Below are 17,112 nucleotides of genomic sequence, written 5' to 3' on the forward strand. Positions count from 1 at the left end.
AAACTTGCAACACAAAAGATAATTATCATACATTAAGAAATCAACTGAGGAAGTTTTATGGTGATATCTATCAGTTAAAATGTTAACCCTAATCACCAATAGTATCTTTTTTTTGGTCTAAAAATGTATGAAATCAGAGATTACATATCTTTAAGGGCCATTTTTTCAAAATCAGTTATTTCTCATACTCTGAGCCAAAAATCTCCTCTCACTTGCATACACCAAATTTTCCAAGTTTTATTTCCATCTACATTCTGAAGAGTTTTACAGAGGGGTTTAACATCTATAGTCTGATTTATATAACATTTTATTCCTATAAACATGGTGAAAACTTTTAACTCAAATATGTTGACAAAATGAAAGAAGAATTTTGAACGGATGTTCAGATTTCTGCTCTAGATATACGTACATTTGTTCATGCTTCTTTGCATATTTGAATATAAAAGTTCAAAAAACTTGTTGTAGAAAAAATAACTGTCTTACAGTAATGTATGAAATCAACTGGGGAGGTTTCACTGTGATATCTAACAGTTGAAAGTTTTACCTTATTCACCTGTAGTGTCTCCCCATTAACAAAATATGTACATGCTGTATATTTCCTTTATTATAAAACAAGTACAGCCAATATTTGTTTTCTCTGTCTGTAATATAACATGTGAGCTCTTGTTTTACAATCTAACAACAAAGAACGAACAATATGTAAATGAAACAGAGTAGGAGCGACACCTAAATCCTCATTATTAAAACACAGAAATGTGGACAGTAAGCTGAATTCACTCCACATCTGTGTAAAAAGGATTTGGACCTGCAAAGCACCTGTGACGAACAGCTGTTTGAGCATTGCATTAAGAGAACTTGTTAGTGATGCTGTTTCTCTGAAATACACACATGCAGCCGTGTGTCACTCCAAATTTATTTTTCTAATTAACATCACTGTATGTTGTTTTTATTCTATAAATATCAAACTGCTGTCAGCTGTGAAGTTGTACGTTACGTTTATCAAAGTTGATAAATGGTAGACAGGTTCTGAGAAGTTGTAGATTGATATAGCATAAACACTTTCTATGTTATTTAAATAAAGTTCTTGTTGTTTAAATCAGTTAAGATGTGTTGCACCTTTTTTTTGCTTTAACTTGAAAAAAGACTTAAATGTGTTGGCCCTTTAAAAGTTTAAACGCTATTATTATTTTTTGCAGTGTTTGTTACATTCAAATATATTTAATTTAGTTTTATTTTAAGAAATTGTTTGCTTTATGGGTATATAAGGATAATGATAATTACTTTTTAAGACTGTGTTATGCCACGTTTATGATGACGGAAAGCAAATAAATGAGATGCTAATTTCCTTATGTTTACATTTGACATATTAAGTTTGCTTGATATGAAACTTGCTGCACAAAATGTTATGGCAGACTTGTATAATGATGTTTTATTCTTATTTTGTTCTTATTTTATGTTGATTGTGCTTTTTATACATATATGGTGATGATAACATGTGCATCTATTTCCAGCCTCATTAAAGTACACCGCTTGGACAGTGTCCATGCGTCACTACATTAACTTCAGGTGCACCATTTAGCATCTGTGTGAGACACACTGGGCGTTTCACCAACTCCGATGTAAACCCATCTGCATCATTATTAGACGCTCACAGCAATGATTGAAGTCTAGAGAGCATCATACTCTACTCAAGGTAGGCGGGAGGGAAGGTGCATTGTACAATAAACCCTGGACTTTGATCCAGGAGCGCAGCATTCAGACCCATCAAACAACAACACGGCAACATTGTGGCATATGTGCCATTTAAAGCTGTCTTTTTCAAACTACAACCAAGTTTTGCTGCCTAAATCTTTCTGCTGACCCCTCACGTGAGTCACATTACTCAACAGACGTCAGCCTCGATCTTTTCCATACCACAACCAAGTGGTTTTGTTGCCTAAACATAACTGCCAACCCCTTCTGCATCAAGATGCAATACAAAAAGTTGCCCCTGGCGCCATTTAGATGGCGAGTAGGTATGAGATCATGTTGCTATTTCTGTGTTTGGAGCAATGAAAAAAATAGAACCAAAGTCAAATTCCTTGTACGTGTACACACAATTGGCTAAAAAGGTAGTTTGGATTGTGACAGCCTAATTACATTGTCTTTTGGGATCAGAGTTTTACATTATGCAGATGATAGATGGATATTCACCCAGGCGAACTACTGAAACCCTCAATTCAAACCTTTCAGCACACACACACATACACACACACACACACACACACACACACACACACACACACACACACACACACACATATATATATGCAACATGTAAGTTTCAGAGTTAATTTGTACACTTGAGCCTATTATTTCCTATTACAATCATCACACTGCAGTAGTGATTACCTGTTTTTATAGTAAAGAAACTCTAATTATACCAGCATGAAAATGTTCTGCCCTTGTCAGCTTTGAGTTTTGTTATCAACCTACTGCTCAAGAGAAGCTGCAAGCCAATTTGTCTTCTCCATAAAAACATCTGTAATGGCGACAGTTGAAAAGGTATTTTAAGAAACGTGGATATAATTTCCGTTACTATGGAGTCACTACTTAGTTCATTAGCATAAGTCTTGTACTTTACATGTAGAGTGAAAACATGGCTCATAAAATTAATGCTACTCATCTATTTCCAAGGTGATTTGCTGTGTGTGTGTGTGTGTGTGTGTGTGTGTGTGTGTGTGTGTGTGTGTGTGTGCTGGTGTATGTGTGCACACATTTCCAAGAGTTATATATGGATACTGCAGATCAAGGCCATAAATGCATGCCAGTGCCTGAACACACAGAACAAGTTCAATAACAGGAATACCAATCTGTCTTTACATGCGGTCTCAGTAATAATGTGTGTGTGTGACCGTCGAGCTGCAGTGGAAGGACAGATTTTGTCTGTCTTTATTGGAGGCCATTACAGCTCAATCGTGTATTCGCACAACAGGAAATCAACTATTTAGTCTGAATAAATTGTTTAGTTTAGCCGTTCTGTTTCATTGGGCATTACTGCACATTTAGATTACACAGACTTTCACATTAGTGAAACGTGAAACTGAGGAGCCTCAACATGTCTGAATATTTATATGTAGATGAAATAAAAAAGATGATAAAGGAAAGGATAGACTTTTGGGGCTGGACCTGCTATAGAGCTGAAACAATGCCCTGATTAATTCATAAGCTGATTAACGAGGAAATAATCAGTAACAATTTCTATAACTAATCAACCACTTTTTATGTAAAAATTCAAAAAATTCACTGCTACTAGTTTCTCAAATGTGAATATGTTTTGGCTTCTGTGATGAGAAAGACATGACTGGGCGCTCTGTATATACAAACGTAGATCAAAACCTTGTGTCTGGTGCTTGTAGAGAACTACATGTTTCGACAACTGCAGGTCTTTGTCAGGGCTCTCAATAAATCTGGGTTATAGACTGAAAGTAAAAAAACAGTATGAAGATCCAATGTGTAGGATTTAGTGGCATCGAGCTGTGAGGTTGCACAACTGGAACTTCTCACATGTGCAAAGCATGTAGGGGAACTGAGCCGGCCGAAGTGAAAAAGCGAATGGCGCTATCTAGAGCCAGTGTTTGGTTTGTCTGTCCTGGGCTACTGTAGAAACAACCATAAGGTGGACTCCCTGCCAGAGGACCAGCTCTGTATGTGGATATGAGTGGCTTATTCTAAGGTTTAAAAAAACAAACAAACACACAATTCCTATACCATTTATGTCAATATATGTCCCAAAATCCTACAAACTGGACCTTCAAATATTTAAACTTCCACTTTTAGAAAATAGGATGCGACTGTTTTATTGTTTTCTGACGTTTAAAAAAAAATCAATAACAAAGCAAATAATCATCAGATTATTTAATAATGAATGTAATAGTTAGCGGCAGCCTTGACTAATACGTTATAGTCAGTAAACATGACTTTGAGTAAACTCAAACCCTAAGTTGCACAGAGCGCCACAGGAAGTCACTCCTGCCTGTGGTCATACACCTGTACAACTCCTTCCTCAGAGCATCAGTAGACTGGCACCTGGATTTTATTCACCTTCTGCATTTGATAAATATGATATTGGGTGCAATAATCCAACTACCGCTGTATTCTGAGCAGTTATTCAAGTGTGCAATATTTTTCACATATTTCCTCTGTTTGCTTTATTCTATTCTTGTTTCTTCTACACACTTACAGCCTCAGGAATAATATAATATAATATATATATATATATATATATATATATTATATATTATTTTATATATTTTATTATCTTAAGTACTAGTGTTGAACACTGTTGCACAATGCACATTCCATTTTCTTTATTTTAATTTATATTTTTATTTCATTTTATTTCATTGCTTTATATTTACATTCTTCTATTTTTCATATTCTTATTCTTCTTATAATTCTCTATTCTTTACATTGGAGCAGCTGTGACAAATCACTATTTCCCCTCAGGGATCAATTAAGTATTTCTGATATTGATTCTGAAGAAAACACCTTCAGATGTCTTGTTTTGTCAAACCACCTTCCAAAACCAGCTGAATGAAGGCTGACTGCAAGGACAGTAGTTATACAGGGTTTATTTTCTTGTTTAATGCCTTAAAATTAAAACGTGTATAGCTGTCCCCTGGCTGTGCAACCACATAATTAAACCTGCATGCCCCGATTGGTGCGACATCACGTAGGTGGGCGGGGCAAACATCAAACAGGAAGTTGACCCTACAACACATGAGGTGAGGGAAATGACATTTGCTTCAAGAAGTTTTCATGATAAAGCCTTCAAAAGTGTCAAAATGTACTCATGCAACAAAATCAGTAAACCTGTAAATATCATGTTTCTGTTTTAGGTTGTTTATATGTTGTGATTTGTGATGATTCTTTGTGACTGTGGCAGTGATAAAAGGCTTTAATAATGATAATAGCACAGCTTGCATTAGAGAACCGTTGTGTATCCTCTGTATGTTCTAGATTAGTGGTTACCAACCTTTGCATGTCTGCAGACCTCTAATCAACCACAAACATGTTCATGGACCAGCTGGATTTTAGGTGTCTTTTGCTAGTTAAGTTTACACTAATATCCAAACCAAGCCAAACCTAACACTTAATTTAGCCTTGACCTCTTGACCTCTTCATTTTGGACTTCAAGCATTTAAAAAAAATCTTTATTAAATGTGCAAGAAAGTTTTAAGGGGGAAAAATTAAGGGAGGGTCTAAGGGGCAAAGCCAGATGTTTTTAACAACCATATGCACTATTTTCAAGCCATTTTAGATAATAGGATAACTACAAATGTGCACATTATTTGGGCAGATAGTTGCTAAGAAAAAAAATCCTCCTGTAAAGCCTACATCCTGTTTCGTATGTAATTGCTCTTAAACCGTCCTCATTTTTCTGAAACCAAAACACAACAAATGTTGAGGATGACTAATTTTCACTCCTGCCATCTGAAAAGAGGAAAAATTGTCTGAGTTTACTATTTTTAAGTAGAGGAAGAGTTATTATACACACAACATGAAGGTGCGAGGCTGTCAGAAACCAGCGTACATGAAAGTAATGCCTGTGCACTTACTCCATGCCACAAACGTTTAATAATGACAACATTCAAAAATGTGTGAACAGTTGAAACCATACCTTTATTTACACAAGATGCACTCCAACAGGCTGACAAGCTCAATGTTGAAGTGGAAAAACAATTCAATAGACAATTAAATATAGATAAACATACATTGGGAAAAGAACCGTGAATACAAAGGCCATACTACAAAATATTAAACATATATCTTAATTGATAAAACATTATAATCATTATATAATATTCATCATCCTATATATCAGTCCACATCGCCTACGTGCAAAAATATATTGTATTGAGTTTAATACACTCTCATCCCAACTCATCAAATACCACCGCCCTGTCAGTGGGCGTACACAACTCACACATCTGAACACGTCTAAATATGACATGCTAGGTAGCCTCCTGCGTTACTTATGGACGTTCAGGTACAGCGTGTCAATTTACAATGTTACATGCATTCTGTCTTTTAAAAATACACCTCGTCGGGGCGTCGGTGGCTTAGTGGTGGAGCAGGCGCACCATGTACAAGGCTGTTGCTGCAGTGGCCCGGGTTCGACTCCAGCCTGTGGCCCTTTGCTGCACGTTACTCCCCCTCTCTCTCCCCCCTTTCACACTTGACTGTCCTATCAAATAAAGGCTAAAAATGCCCTTAAAAATAGCTTTAAAAAAAAAAAACACTTCGTTTCGAAATATACAGTTTCAGGTAGTTACAAGCCTACAATCTTTTTCAAGACAAACTTACGATGTAGGTCATGTTTAGGGTATTTTCTTTCAGGCAACAAAAGTCCCTGGTTAGGTCTAGAAAGAAAACATTATGGATTAGCTTATAATTCACACAGGAAATGAACAGTGGGTTCCCTGGTGAAAGTCCGGAGTTTGTTTGACCCATCCACCTCCCCTCCTGCCTGCCCTATACGTACTGTTTTGCTCTTCATATTACGTTAGTTGCTGGTGGCGTTACAAACTGTCACTCTGTGTGAATCATATTGCAAGGGAGGGTGCCTCTGTGTGTCCATGTCTGATGCTGACTCACTGACAACATGGCAGTATTTGATGATTGAGGTTGTTGCCCGCTGCCTCTACAACTGATACAGCTGGTGCAACACATTCTCACACGTTGCCCTTTGACATTTTGGTCATGGACTTTCCACATCCACATATGACGTGCAAGGTACCCTGGGTTCATTGGTTGGTGACGTTCTGGGACGCTGTGTCAAGTTCTGCCTGTTACATGCATTGTCTTCTTTCAAAATAGGAAATTTTACTTTTACATACAGTCTCTTTCAAAACAGACGCACTACGTCGGTACAACGCCGTGAATTAACATTCTTCTTCCTTCAACAATAAGTGTGTGGTTAGGTTTAGGAAAAAAGAATAGGGTTTGGCTTTGGAATCTTACCGAACGTGACCACTCTCTCAGGTGAAAGTCAGTATTTGTTGTTGGACCCATCCACCACCCCTCCCGCCCGCCCCACTCTGACTTTCGCCGCCTTAATTTTCATCTTTGTCCCGTCGGGTTTCCCCCTGATGCCGCTGGGCACAGTTAAACTATAACGGCAACCAGCCGCGTATCGTACCAACGTTAAAGGACACTTTCTTTCGACGGTTTCTGGCGCCGCAAGTCCGTGCCCAAGTGCCAGATTTCGACGACTTCGGAGTGAGACCGGGCTCGCCAGTGTGCATCACACTGCCATGAAAGGTACCCCTGTGAGTCGGTGTCTGACGCCGCCATCGCTGACAAAGCACAGGTATTTGAAGAGTTGGGAGTGAGATGGGGCCAGTTATGCTAGAGGCATAACAGATGTCTTTAATACATGTACAGAAAGTCAGTCTAAAACACTCTCTAAAATTTAGTTAGGTCAAATTCAAATGAGGAAAAAAATATCCCAATAAGGGAAAAACACACCAGCAAAATTTCTTTACTATTATTATTAATTACTATTACATAGTTGTAAGTTGCACAACACAGGTAGGGTAGGAATTTGATGTAAACAGCATTACTAATCTTGAAACCTTTCTATATGATTGAGGAGAGCAGAATGAATGATTAGCTCAAAAATCTCCTACATTTCAATCCATACCATAATGATCGTATCTGCTGTTATTGTAAATCAAGGATCCCCAGCAAAATCAACATGGTCTTCAATAGTCTGAACTGAATATTAGGCCAACAGAAGAACATTTACTCACATATCTTAGATTTCTGTAGGGAATAGATTTAAGATAAAAGCAGTCAGGGCATGAGCCCCAGAAGCCACCCCCTTGCTCCGCCCCTGAAAGCAGTAGGAGGGACTTTCTCCCTTCTACTGCCTTATACTGAATGAATTGTGGACGGATTTTTAAACCTGTATTAATAAAGTTTAACTAAAATGAAGATGGAGTCTTCCTTTAAATGTTGAAGAGGAAAGTGAAAATGAAATTATATCAAAGTATGAATAAAAGTGTGCACTAAATCAGTGAGAACGTGCTGTCCCGTTCACCAAAGTGCTACACAAAAGGGAATACCATGCTTTCTTAACCTTCTTTCCTTCTCTAATGGAAAGGTAACATCTTCAGTGTTACAGAAAAACATCATCAGACATGCGTTTTTAATTTATGGTGAGAAAGCTTACACATAGCAGAAATTTTAAAACTGTCCTGGTCACATTTAACTCACCCTATTCAATATATATACCTATAAAAAAGAGGATCTAGAGGGTGGAGCCAGCAAAAATTTGGCATATTTTTTCATAAACAATTCATCAATTAGCAAAAATAGTTATGATCAAGTTTTCCCAGTGATTAATCAATGAATAACTAATTATTTATTTAAATCTTTAGCTTTCATTAATTTATCTTTAAGGGCACTAGAGGAAAACGTCCTGAGTGAAAGGTGCACCTTGCACAGCTTTCCAAATACATGTTAAGGAATGAAAGTGATGATGTTTACATGTTTACATCCTGCAGCTGCACTGTGAGCTTTCAGATGACATAACTGTGCTGTGTGACTGACTGCAGGAAATGTGACAAGATCAGCTGATATATGGCTAGAGATGTCCCATTATATTTTTTATTAAAATGATTTGAATCTATTTAATACATTATTCATTAATTTCTTTCTGTCTTTTTTTTTTTTTTTTTTTTTTTTTTACAGTTTGCAGATCCGATTCATGGTGAGAGAGAGAGGGAGAGAGACAGAGAGAGAGAGACTCAAGTCTATCCAAATATTGCTTCCAGTCCGGTAAGTGTTATGAGTGGGCCTATCATCCAGCATAGGCATACATGAGTAGCCTATTCATTATTCATGTCATTGCAGTTGCCCTGTTATGATACAGTCCTATTTGGAGTGGGCTACCTGATTTGCTCAGCGCGTCCGTCAAAGCAGTGCGTGGCCCTGCGTCGGCTGGCTGTGCGCGCTCATAGGTCGGACCGAGAAGAATCGGAGGGGGAGCAAGGCAAAGTGCGCGCCTACGAGACTGCGCGCCGCAAGGAGGGGGAGAGGTCCAGCTGCAAAAAAAAAAAAAAAAAAAAAAAAAAAAAAGAGGAAAAAAAAAAAGAAGGAAAAAACACGCCGTGACAATGGCAACATCAAGCATCTCGTGAAAGGTAGATAACCGGCGAGGGGGCGCCGTGGATCGGGAGTTTGAGAGGCGACGGCCCCTGTTTGTCCTGACAGAAGCGGCGATATTAGGACATGCTGGCTGCCCTATAGCGCGTTTCCTGGAATACGAATTCTTCCGTAATTGAAAATGGAGCGGCGGGGGAGAGGAGAGTCGCGCTGTCTCCATCATTGAGAGGCGCGTCCACCTGCTATTACTGGAGGCCCGGGCTGCTGCTGCTGGTGGTGGCGGGGAGGGTGGGGGGGAACATGCAGGGGAAGTGTTTGCATTTCGGGGGAAAGACGCATCTCTGATACAGTCCAAAGCAGCTGAGAAGGATCCCATTGCGACGGGGGAAAAACGCAGTTTGGGCGCATACGCTCCGGAGGTAGGCAGTGAAAACGTTATTATGCTGCTATTCAGCGTGCCGTGTGTGTGTGTGTGTGTGTGTGAACAGGGAGCGAGTCTCTATTCGGTATGCACATGACAGCTTGATTTATACACACAGTGATTTATAGCCCTGCTTTGCCTGATTTGATCTGATCGGACATTTTATTCAAAGGGAGAACACACCAAGCATGCGGTGTAGTAGCTGCCCTACCTCCTTGGGACAGCTGTCGTAGCCTACATTCATTCGTCTCTGCTCCATCGATTACCCATTCCCTGCGAAAAATACCCCCACTTATTTAAAGCACAGGCACTGACCTATTCGCTTTAGGCTCAGAAATTCAACACAAATACAGATGCCACGTGTGGTTGTGCATATTGGAGCCAGTTACCTTGCACTGTTTGTGTGTTTTGAAGGCAAACAGTGGCCTGTGGACGTCATTTTGAATCAACGCTATGCATCCCGAGCAGTGCTGCCCCAAAATGAATAAGAAATGAATAAAGGGGGATAATCTATAGTCCAAACTGATGAATGATTCATGAATGGGCTATTGAAACCCAATGGGATAACACATCATCGTACAGCTAGGCCCCTCCACTGTGATAAGGCGAATAAATGATTCATAAACGGTTTATATGCACAAATTCTTAAAATTGGCCTAAACACCAGGATGGCAGAGCACACACAGGTGCACCAAGGCATGTGTGAATGCCTGCACTGTCGGGTCACTGGATCAGTAGCTTACTGTGTCTGTGCTCCCCTTTAAGGATGCCTCATGACAGATGTTTACTGGATGTCCCAGGCAGCCACACTGCAAGCCAGACAAGCCATGCTAGAGAATAATGAGCTGCAGCCCATAATAACAGCCTCTGTGCTGTGGTTTTGTGGAGGTGTTAGAATCAGTTGTTAACTTTGTTTTAAACGGGGTTTTTAATTGGATTAAATTTTAACGAGCTAGAAATTTCCCTGGCTGATGTTTATTGGAATGCCTTGTAAGATGGGATTTTCAAATAAGAACTTGGTGAATTTATCGCCACAATTAATGATCTGTGCTGCGCACAGTTATTGACCCGACACGACTTGGTTTTGATTTATGCTTTGGAGCTTTTTTCGTAGCTTACTTGACAGGGTGTTTTTGGACTTTGCTGCATGCATTGAGCCCTTAAAAAAATGAAATGTAATGCTACACTGATAGGGCAGTCTGTCATGGCCCTCATCCTCCTTAATGTGAAGACAGCAGTGGAAACCAGATGGAAAGCCATGCATTGATTGAGTCAAAGAGAGCCTATAAGATGGCCAAATTGAGTTGACATGTTGATGTGGGTGTCATTAACATACATGATAATGTGTGCCGTCATTGGGCCTGAAGACCCATGACGTGTGAAGGGGGAGAGGGCCTCCTCGCTCCGGCTGCCTGGCCTCGTTTGAAGATCACAGATGTGGAAACTAACAAGAACTATCATATCAAACTGTGTCTTCATTCTGTGATGTGCCACTGAGCTCCTCGCCATGAAGGTTCACCTTAACAGAATTCGCCATTCACATCTCCTCCTGGTCAGCTCTCGTTGTTTTTACTCAAGTGCCGTTCTCCGCTCAGTTTCAAATTGGGTGAGAAATTGAGCCCAGTGACACATTTCAACACCATGGCTCTGTTCCATAGTAGCAAGGACGGCGCTGGAAGGTTTTTCTGAAAATGTGTTTAAAATGCTATCGGAGCGTTATGTTGCAGCAATAAAAACCAGCCGCTTGTGTACATAGTCTCTTATCTTCCCCTGCCCATGTGTGCTCTGTGGCTTCTCCTCTGCTTCAGCCTTAGGCACATGTGTTAGGCCTTTACTACCACGTCTGTCGAATGGGAGAGAGTCTCAATTACACAGAATGAGCTGATCCTCATCAATCATCCCTTTTCTTACCGGTGGACATGTTATTCATATGAGGATCATGTTTCTGATTAATATTTTACACCTTGCGTGTTCTAATCACTACAAGGCATGATAAAGAAAAGGATACAACGCTGCGGTATCGCAAATGTTTATTTGCATGACTGATTTTTTTTTTTACTAATAAGGTGGTGTCTGATAGCTGGTGCTACAAGTTCTGACTTTTGCAAATGGAAGAAGACAGGCGAGAACATCTCGTTACAGAAAGGGGCTTTCCCTGCCTATATGGAGCCCTGCTGTGTTTTATGTCTGGAGCTCTGCAGTTTTCTCTGCACATTGTATTGCTACAGTATAGAAGCACCTCTGTCCCAGTCTGTGCAGAAGCACGCTGAGCTCATCAGGACCTGCTGTATGTTAAGGCACACTGTGTTTATGTCAGGCCACTGTATGCAGAGGCCTGCTGCGTCGACCCCCAGCCCTGCGTTTGGGCTGTGACATGCTGGCTGCGGCCCAGCGGAGGCAGTCTTTCTCTGTGCTGCTGCCGCTGCTGAGTTCTGTAATTAAAGGCAGAGGTAAGTCCAGGGGAGACGGCTGGGCTCTGATTGCTTTTCATGGCCGCGAGGAGAGAGCTGCAGCGTGTCCTGAGGGACTGAGGCGCTGCTGAGCTCTTTGCTGCCTGCTCTGCCCCCCAGACGGGAGCTGTTCCAGGAAGACACACACATTTGTACTCACGCGCTACTGGCATACTCATGCACACACACGTAAACATACTCAAACACATCCTGCCGCACACACACAAATACACACACACACATATACACAGTGGCTGAGAGAGGCAAAAATTACATCTGTAGCTGACAGGCAAACTGCGCTAATCTACTTTAAAGAATGCCCCGTTTTAGAAAATATGTGTCAGTACGAGGCGTGAGGCACTGAGGCAAAACTGTTACAGCGCAGTCATGTAATGAATTAAAAACAGCGCAATCAGAAAGACATTAAGGATCTCTCTGTTGATTGGCTGCTGGTCGGCATTGACAGAGCAGTTGGTGTGTGATTGGGCTGAGTGTAGATGTGAGCAGAGGCTGCCTGTGGTTGTCTTGGACCAGCGCTCTGCAGGGGGAGCTGTGCCTCACCCCCTCCCTCTCCTCCATAGCAGCAGCCAAACCAACGAGGGCTGCTCTGCACTCTGAGGGCCTGGCAAACATGGACATACTCGCATATAGGATCTGGGTGGGCCCCAGCCTTTTTAGAGGAAAAATGGCCTCGGCGCTCTCCTCTTCTTTTTCCCTGGATTCATTCATGACAGCTCGCTGGGTAAAGCACACCGAGGGTTTAAACCGTCACAAGTCCTATCAGAGAGATTCCCATGGAAGCCAGAAGCAAGAGTACTTTGAGGATAGAGGTAGGGTTTGGTATCGACTCCAGGCTGTCTGCAGGTCCTTAGCAAGTCTTACAATGTCTTAGATTAAATTTTAAAAAATATCAGCCCCTAAAAGTCATTAAATAGTGTTAAAATTGAATTCTGATCTTCTTAGCTATTAAATATATCCATCTTCCTTTTGTCAGAGTGAGTCGAGCTCTTCTCTGTGAGAGTCCACATTTATGATGTTACAAACCTTTAAACCTAATACTGTCTTTTATTTATACTTGTGCATACCTGTTGACAAAATGTAGATTTACCTAACTCACGCTCATAACCATATTTCCAGATTACTTATTTTCTTTATACTTAACCTGCAATGCTTGGATAAGAAACAAGATGATTTGTCAAAAAAAATATTCAGAGATTTGGTTTGGAATGGTCTTGAAAAGGTCTTTAAAAGCAAAAAATTTAGGCTTGTGATACCAAATACACTGTGCTCGTTACCTTTAGGGTATGAACTGAAATAACCCAGTACCAAGCAGTATCGAAACTTCTCCAGTCAGACCTGCATTCAATCATTTTTGTACCCAGAACTAGAAAAAGATGACTATTTGATTTAATGCATTGTGCGATTGGCCTTCTACTGCAGCAGCTACAACCCAAATAGTCTCATCCCTTCTCCACCACATTAGCTCTGGTTCTGTTCAGGATTCTTGGAACGTTGGAGCTATCTAGCATGTTTCCACCAGTTTTTAGCGTAACTATTGTAATCAAGGATGTGTCATCAACGGAGGGTGTTGCACGATGTACAACGGAAGTAAACAGTAGTAGCAAAATGGCAGATCGCATTGATAACCTGCAAGCTTTTGTTCTAATGTTTGTTCAGATATTATTTGTTTTTATTTAAAAAAAAAAAAAAAAAGCACGGACCAACTGTTAATGAGATTTCTCCCTTGCCTTCTCCATTGTTGTCTTCTCCATCCTCTGTTTCCAATCTGTACAATATGACACACCCGCTTATGTTGACACACGTTCCAGCTGAGAACTAACTCGGGTTTTGAACCATTTTGTTTTTGGTCGAAATGCGGTTAAAAATAAGGTGCGGGAACCAGAACGGAGCCTATTCCATGTCTGCAGAAAAGCGGTGTGTGTGTGATGTGGTGATGTCAAAAGCGTTGTATTTGACAGCGCTGGCAGTTCAGCGTGCCAAGATGCCACTAAATTAGCAGTAGTGGCATTTTATGCAATTGAATGCCTCCATTCACATGATGTGTGTCCAATGACGTACTCTACTGGTATCAGTATCACTTTAAGGTTACTGGTATTGTGCTTTTTTAAATGATACCCAGCCCTAGATAGGAGGTTTAAAAGAAGAGATGAGGAAAGCAGTCGGATGAGATCTGAATGCCAAGTCCAGCCACGTTTGTGCACCGTGTTCATGAATTAGTTCTGCCAGGATAATTAAAGTAATGCATCAGGATTTCTGCCATTAACAAATAAAAGTCCAATTAAACTGGGGTCTATTAAACCACTTCCCGCGTTGCCTACTTGATCTCAATGTGTAGGCTGGCGGCCACTGGGACCATGAGCATGCAGGCTTGACGTTCACAGCTCATTTCCTGCTTCCACATCAGACCCTTATATTGCAGATGGATAGATAATGTGAAATTTCCCCTGTTCTGCTCACACTCTCCCGGGCCCCCTTGCATTTCAACTCATGGGATTCTTGAAACAGATAGCGAGATGTGATGCTGGGAAATTTGAGAAGGAGCCGAAAGAAGTGGGGATTTAATGCAGTGGACACAGGTGCACTGACATGAATGGTGTGAAAGCGGCATATTCACAACATGACTCGGGAGGGTGGAAGCTATATGACGGGGCTGGATTTTAATTGGTTTCACACAGTGTGCTCCCATGTATTGTTCCCTTTGTAATGGCACACACAGTGGCAATAACAGCTCTGGTTTTTGTTATATAATAAAACTAATAGATTCATCGCCCTTTGTCTAATTTGAACATGTTTTTTTTTTTAATTCCTCATGTTGGAGCCGGAGGAGCCGCATATCCATGTTACGCTGGACGTGTGTTCTGTCAGGGTCCCGAATGCTGGAATAATAAGCCACCTTCATTAGCCTTATCTTTGATTTGGTGGATGGAAAAGGGGGGGGGGGGGGGGGATGAAAAAAAGGGGTTGATGATGAGAAAGAGAGCAAAACATAGGGTAGGGTGTACTGTGAGAGAGAAGACAACAGAGGACCTGCAGAGGAGAAGGGGGAAGGACATGGTGGGAAGATTAGAGGAAGGGCTGGACAGACAGAGGGAGAGGGGGACAGATAAAAAGGGAGAGACATAGTTACTGTTGGTGGTGGGGGTTCAGGGTGCGTCCTCCCAGCACAGCCAGTTGGAACAAACAAAACGGTCGTGAGACAGACAGTGTTGTCTCTAATGGGAGAGAAGCTCGCTGTGCCCTGGATGTTTCCCTGCACCTTTCATTTTCTAAATGCTGTTTTGTCTGTTCACCACTTAACAAGCCACCAGTGCCTCAGAAAGGAACCACGCTTTATTTGCTGCTGTACATAATTACCAGCTATTCAAGACAGGCTTGTTTGCTACTCTAAACGATGTTGTGAATTTATGTACAAATAAGAGACAGGCTATATTTTGCTGTAAATCTTTTCACTGCGTACAAGTTGAGTGTTTGAAATTTATGGCGTTCGGTCTAAGATTCCCTGTAATTCATTTCACTTTAATTGTGCTGCTGTTTGTGGAGACTGCACCATTTGTGCCCTAATCAAACATTAGGGATAATTGAATCGAATAGCTGTTTTATCATACCGCAACGGTTGACGTAGAGAGCAGGATGACAAAAGCCTGTTGAGCAGCTGCAATAGTCTTCCTGTCAGATACAGTCAGCTGACGAACAGCGCTTTACTTTCCATTTACCATAGCACGCCAGAGGCAAAACACAATCCATGCGCGACACATCTAAGCAGAAGTCAAATGAGGAATGTTTTTGAATATCTTAACACAGAGAATGTGAATTGAATTGCATACATGAATTTCAAGTTGGATTTGACCCTGATCTGTTGGATGATGTTGCTGATGATACAACAGCATGACTGCTATTCTACTACGGGTAATAATTATAATCATTCACAGCTAGTGGTCCTTGTCACAGGAGTGGGGTACAATGGAAATAATAATTAGGACTTCTCATTTCAGATGCATCACAGAAGGGTGTATGAAGTGTGTACTGTGGCTCTTTGACTTCTAGGATGTACAGCTGTGTGTATACTTGCTTGTTTAAGACGGAAGAATGGAGTCCACACACTAGATAATGCCCCCAAGTGCTTGGTGGTAAATATATGGTCATGGGAGCCTTATCTAGTGTCAGTATATCTACGTACCCTGAAAAATATTGATATTTGATACCATTTTTGATACCGCAGCAAAAGACTGACATTGAGGGCATAAAATTAAAATGTTTTTTAATTTTCTTAGTTAGTAAAGCCCCTTTCCCACTGAGCAAAAAACCCACTAACACCTGCTCACTATCTGGCCTTTGTATGAAATGGGAAAGGTTATAATCGGCATTAACACCTGGTCAGACTCTGCAGTAGCCACTGGTATTTATTGGCTGCAGCTCCATTCGGCAGCGATGGAAACACAACACTTGGCTGAACGTGCTAATTGTAGCCCGTTCACCAGCGAGATGCAATGCGAGTTTGAAATAGAGGCTGAATAAGTAACACATCTAAAAAAAAAGAAGTAACCACTGTAATATTTTCACCGGCCTCCATGCTGCTTTCTACTGTTTGCTAATCTGTTTTCTGCCTGTCTGTGCATCAAATGTGACACACTAGTAAATAAACAGAAAGGCCTGCTCGTCTAATGCAGAGCTGTGTACACTGCTCTGGTGTGCTGGCAATGGGAAAGGAGTCTATAGCCTGTTTTAGCAAGTATTCCCGTGTTTCAGAAACCTGCGTACATGCCGTAATTTGGTGTAAAAGGTATGTTACACAGAACAGAGGAATAACTGTAGTAAACATTCACAATAATTAACTTTACATTAATGAAAACAATCTTCTAATTGCGGTAGCGCTCTTGTTCAAAAGCATCTGAGATAGTCACACTTTCAAAATGCAATAAAGTGCAAGTAAAAATCAAAACAAAACTGTGTTTGCAAAAGACTTAAAGCAGCCGCAGCGAATGAGAGAAGTGACGACAAGACAGCGCTGGGAGTGAGGGGGCACTGCAGCGGTGTGTGTGGTTCAATGCTGTTGGAGAGAAGAGAGAG

General features: G+C 40.9%; 1 protein-coding gene across 4 annotated transcripts in view; it reads left to right on the forward strand.

Moving 5' to 3' along the window:
- Positions 1-8,743: 8,743 nt before the first annotated feature.
- Positions 8,744-17,112, forward strand: part of nexmifb (neurite extension and migration factor b) — a 66,481-nt gene continuing 58,112 nt past the window's right edge. For 2 of the 4 annotated variants that reach the window (XR_007450124.1, XM_049586591.1), the window contains exon 1: positions 8,744-8,826. The gene's annotated coding sequence lies outside the window, so the exon portion shown is untranslated. Of the gene's footprint in view, positions 8,827-9,444; positions 9,573-17,112 lie in introns of those variants that run through there. The other 2 variants (XM_049586594.1, XM_049586592.1) reach the window with 2 other exon arrangements.

The sequence above is a fragment of the Epinephelus fuscoguttatus genome, linkage group LG9 (genome assembly GCF_011397635.1).
Source record: "Epinephelus fuscoguttatus linkage group LG9, E.fuscoguttatus.final_Chr_v1".
NCBI classification, from domain to species: domain Eukaryota; kingdom Metazoa; phylum Chordata; class Actinopteri; order Perciformes; family Serranidae; genus Epinephelus; species Epinephelus fuscoguttatus.